The sequence below is a fragment of the Schistocerca cancellata genome, chromosome 3, assembly GCF_023864275.1.
Source record: "Schistocerca cancellata isolate TAMUIC-IGC-003103 chromosome 3, iqSchCanc2.1, whole genome shotgun sequence".
Classification (NCBI taxonomy): domain Eukaryota; kingdom Metazoa; phylum Arthropoda; class Insecta; order Orthoptera; family Acrididae; genus Schistocerca; species Schistocerca cancellata.
The window spans coordinates 412587411-412592410 of record NC_064628.1 but is presented as its reverse complement, the minus strand read 5'-3'; the positions used below and the strand labels follow the sequence as shown (position 1 = coordinate 412592410).

Here is a 5000-nt window from a genome sequence, read left to right as displayed (position 1 = left end):
TATCGGTCTCGTGGTCATATTTAGTCTCAGATGGAGTTTTACCACCCACTTGGAGCTGCACTCTCAAGCAACCCGACTCGAAGGAGAGGTCCCGCCGACGCTCGCACCGGCCGCTACGGGCCTGGCACCCTCTACGGGCCGTGGCCTCATTCAAGTTGGACTTGGGCTCGGCGCGAGGCGTCGGGGTAGTGGACCCTCCCAAACACCACATGCCACGACAGGCGGCAGCCTGCGGGGTTCGGTGCTGGACTCTTCCCTGTTCGCTCGCCGCTACTGGGGGAATCCTTGTTAGTTTCTTTTCCTCCGCTTAGTAATATGCTTAAATTCAGCGGGTAGTCTCGCCTGCTCTGAGGTCGTTGTACGAGGTGTCGCACGCCACACCGCCAGCCGGCTGTGCACGCTACCGAGAAAGTACCGGTATGCGAACCGCCAGGCGACGGGCGCGCATCGCACGTTTAAGGAGACGCGGCCGGCCCCACAGGCGGCCACGACACTCCCAGGTCTCCCGAAGGCGGGACAAACGCCGCGCGCTTCAGTATACGTAGCCGACCCTCAGCCAGACGTGGCCCGGGAACGGAATCCATGGACCGCAATGTGCGTTCGAAACGTCGATGTTCATGTGTCCTGCAGTTCACATGTCGACGCGCAATTTGCTGCGTTCTTCATCGACCCACGAGCCGAGTGATCCACCGTCCTGGGTGATCTTTTTTGTTTAGTTTCCACTGTCTCTTTCAAAACAGTTGCATAGCGGGACTGAGGCGTTTGACGGCCCCTGTTCCAGCGTTCTGTGTCCAACGGCCTCACGGCCGATGGGCGTCGTACGGCTCCCACACCGGAGCGGACAGGCACTCGGGCGAAAGTCATTCAAAACCGGCGCCAGGCGCCAGGTGCCGCAGGCCAGCCGCTCCAGAGCTTCAGCGCTCGTACCACACAACATTTTTCAGTTAGTTTTGAGAGGCACGCGTGGTTCCGCACGCGGCGCACGGCTGCTGCCGTACAGGTAGCGTGTTGCGCGACACGACACGCACATCGAAAGACATGCAGTCTAGTCGGTAATGATCCTTCCGCAGGTTCACCTACGGAAACCTTGTTACGACTTTTACTTCCTCTAAATGATCAAGTTTGGTCATCTTTCCGGTAGCATCGGCAACGACAGAGTCGATGCCGCGTACCAGTCCCGAAGACCTCACTAAATCATTCAATCGGTAGTAGCGACGGGCGGTGTGTACAAAGGGCAGGGACGTAATCAACGCGAGCTTATGACTCGCGCTTACTGGGAATTCCTCGTTCATGGGGAACAATTGCAAGCCCCAATCCCTAGCACGAAGGAGGTTCAGCGGGGTTACCCCGACCTTTCGGCCTAGGAAGACACGCTGATTCCTTCAGTGTAGCGCGCGTGCGGCCCAGAACATCTAAGGGCATCACAGACCTGTTATTGCTCAATCTCGTGCGGCTAGAAGCCGCCTGTCCCTCTAAGAAGAAAAGTAATCGCTGACAGCACGAAGGATGTCACGCGACTAGTTAGCAGGCTAGAGTCTCGTTCGTTATCGGAATTAACCAGACAAATCGCTCCACCAACTAAGAACGGCCATGCACCACCACCCACCGAATCAAGAAAGAGCTATCAATCTGTCAATCCTTCCGGTGTCCGGGCCTGGTGAGGGTTTCCCGTGTTGAGTCAAATTAAGCCGCAGGCTCCACTCCTGGTGGTGCCCTTCCGTCAATTCTTTAAGTTTCAGCTTTGCAACCATACTTCCCCCGGAACCCAAAAGCTTTGGTTTCCCGGGAGGCTGCCGCCCGAGTCATCGGAGGAACTGCGGCGGATCGCTGGCTGGCATCGTTTATGGTTAGAACTAGGGCGGTATCTGATCGCCTTCGAACCCTCTAACTTTCGTTCTTGATTAATGAAAACATACTTGGCAAATGCTTTCGCTTCTGTTCGTCTTGCGACGATCCAAGAATTTCACCTCTAACGTCGCAATACGAATGCCCCCCAGCCTGTCCCTATTAATCATTACCTCGGGTTCCGAAAACCAACAAAATAGAACCGAGGTCCTATTCCATTATTCCATGCACACAGTATTCAGGCGGGCTTGCCTGCTTTAAGCACTCTAATTTGTTCAAAGTAAACGTGCCGGCCACACCCAGACACTCAATAAAGAGCACCTTGGTAGGATTTCAACGGGGTCCGCCTCGGGACGCACGAACACGCACGAGGCGGTCGCACGCCTTCGGCTCGCCCCACCGGCAGGACGTCCCACGATACATGCCAGTTAAACACCGACGGGCGGTGAACCAACAGCGTGGGACACAAATCCAACTACGAGCTTTTTAACCGCAACAACTTTAATATACGCTATTGGAGCTGGAATTACCGCGGCTGCTGGCACCAGACTTGCCTCCAATAGATACTCGTTAAAGGATTTAAAGTGTACTCATTCCGATTACGGGGCCTCGGATGAGTCCCGTATCGTTATTTTTCGTCACTACCTCCCCGTGCCGGGAGTGGGTAATTTGCGCGCCTGCTGCCCTTCCTTGGATGTGGTAGCCGTTTCTCAGGCTCCCTCTCCGGAATCGAACCCTGATTCCCCGTTACCCGTTACAACCATGGTAGGCGCAGAACCTACCATCGACAGTTGATAAGGCAGACATTTGAAAGATGCGTCGCCGGTACGAGGACCGTGCGATCAGCCCAAAGTTATTCAGAGTCACCAAGGCAAACGGACCGGACGAGCCGACCGATTGGTTTTGATCTAATAAAAGCGTCCCTTCCATCTCTGGTCGGGACTCTGTTTGCATGTATTAGCTCTAGAATTACCACAGTTATCCAAGTAACGTGGGTACGATCTAAGGAACCATAACTGATTTAATGAGCCATTCGCGGTTTCACCTTAATGCGGCTTGTACTGAGACATGCATGGCTTAATCTTTGAGACAAGCATATGACTACTGGCAGGATCAACCAGGGAGCTGCGTCAACTAGAGCTGAGCAGCCGGCCGCCCGGGAGTGTGTCCCAGGGGCCCGCGCGAACACGCAAGCGTCCGCTCAATTATTCTGCAAACAGGAGGAGGCTGAGCTCCCCTGCACAATACACCTCGAAACCCTCTCAGGTCCCGGCGGCGCGCAGCGCCGTCCTAAGTACTTGGTCGGGTTCGAGAGAGGCGCAATCGCCCGGAGTTAGGCGAGTAGACGCTTTAGGTGCGACCACCCGTGCTCCCAACTGAGCTTGCCGCTGCCGACAGAGGCCCGGGAGCGTGCTGTCGTGGCATTGCCGGCGGGAGACAACACGCGCCACCTACGGTGACCGGCAGCTCCAACGCCAGCGCCACAGAAGGGCAATGGCCCCACGTGGGTGCCGAAGCGAACTCTCCCAGCACAGCGCACGTGCCAACACGTCTGCACAACTGCGATACAAACCACCAGCGAGAACCGCTGGGGCGACCGAGCAGCAGACGGCGTCGCGGCGCCGAGTGCCGGGCGGCGGCGCATCCTCAACGCACACAGTCCTCAGTCGGACCAGCACACTGCAGATGTCCACCGCGCTTCGCACCGGGCCCGCGAGGACCCACTTTGGCCGCCCGGCGCCGCGCGCAGGGTGCCCCGGCGCGCAGCTGCGCCGCCTGCCGCGTCCGTCGGCCGGCGCGCCTGCCACTGGGCGCCCCCACCAGCCGGCTGTAGCGCGTGCGCCCACGCACCGCGCGGCCAGCACGCCGGGCGGCCCCCCCTCACCGGCCGGGGACGGTCCCACCCAGCCACCGCCGCGTATCGCTTCACACACAGATTTGCCCTTACTGATTTACCTCCAGCAACAACAACCGCACCACAATGGGTTTACCAGTTGTTCATTTGCGTAACGTCACCAGCAAACGGAGACGTCCATCCCAGTTTGCAAATGCAACGATTATTGCATACCTGTCTGTTAGGTGTCACGACACACTACGTCTGCCCACATACACGCAACAAAATGTGCCCGACTAGAGAACGCGTGGGAGGTGGCCCCCTACGTATGCGATGTCCATTACGAGACCGACTGTCAACCAGCATCTGTACCATGTCGCAGATGTGGAACGCGGTGCACCATGCTATCACACTGTGTGAGAAGAGACGACTACGTTTGAATACACGCGCCACTACATCAACAGACGACTCATGCTGATCGCCATCCAGGGCGTCCGTTACTCCCACACGTCTCTATGGCGTACCACACTGCAATGTAGCTGTTATGGGGAGACGGCACGTGGCTGAGTGCACAACATTTGGACCGTATGGTTCGCTGTTGTTGGGCGCAGTCGTTGTACGGTCACACATGTGCCACAGCGTATCATTCAGTACATACGGACCTATGTGCAGTACAATGTGAGGGTTAAGCTTACGACATCAGCGGACAGTGGACACAGGCCGTACCACGACGTAGACTGAGCGCTTCGACATGCGAATGCCAGTGAACAGCTGCGAAGGGCATTGAACACGCAAGCACCTGAACGACCAGCGTGCGAAGGCAGGGGGGAGGGGGGGGGGTGCGATGTACATCCTGCAGTCGTCCACATTACAGTGTACAGCGGGAGCATGTAAAAAGTAAGCAACACTTGCGAAGTGTTGAACATGAAACGATACACAAGAGGGTGGGCGGTGCGAGTAGCGAACTATATTCAGAGGGTTGTGGTTAGACAACACTGGATTAATGTAACGTGTCATATGCCAATTACAGAGCAGGTTAAGGCACAACGTGGGTTAGGTTAAGGCACAACGTGGGTTAGGTTAAGGCACAACTTGGGTTAGGTTAAGGCACAACGTGGGTTAGGTTAAGGCACAACGTGGGTTAGGTTAAGGCACAACGTGGGTTAGGTTAAGGCACAACGTGGGTTAGGTTAAGGCACAACGTGGGTTAGGTTAAGGCACAAACGTGGGTTAGGTTAAGGCACAACGTGGGTTAGGTTAAGGCACAACGTGGGTTAGGTTAAGGCACAACGTGGGTTAGGTTAAGGCACAACGTGGGTTA

The 5000-nt window shown here is 56.4% G+C and overlaps 3 non-coding genes across 3 annotated transcripts in view; all 3 read right to left on the bottom strand.

Moving 5' to 3' along the window:
- Positions 1-356, bottom strand: part of LOC126177226 (large subunit ribosomal RNA) — a 4199-nt gene extending 3843 nt beyond the window's left edge. Inside the window, exon 1 of the ribosomal RNA XR_007535803.1 lies at positions 1-356. This exon is cut by the window's left edge and continues 3843 nt beyond it. This is a non-coding gene — a ribosomal RNA (large subunit ribosomal RNA).
- Positions 357-546: 190 nt separating this feature from the next.
- LOC126178380 (5.8S ribosomal RNA) lies at positions 547-701 on the bottom strand. The gene has a single exon (XR_007536284.1). It is a non-coding gene; the product is annotated as a 5.8S ribosomal RNA (ribosomal RNA).
- Positions 702-1053: 352 nt separating this feature from the next.
- On the bottom strand, positions 1054-2969 carry LOC126178824 (small subunit ribosomal RNA). Its single transcript, XR_007536675.1, has one exon. It is a non-coding gene; the product is annotated as a small subunit ribosomal RNA (ribosomal RNA).
- Positions 2970-5000: the final 2031 nt, after the last annotated feature.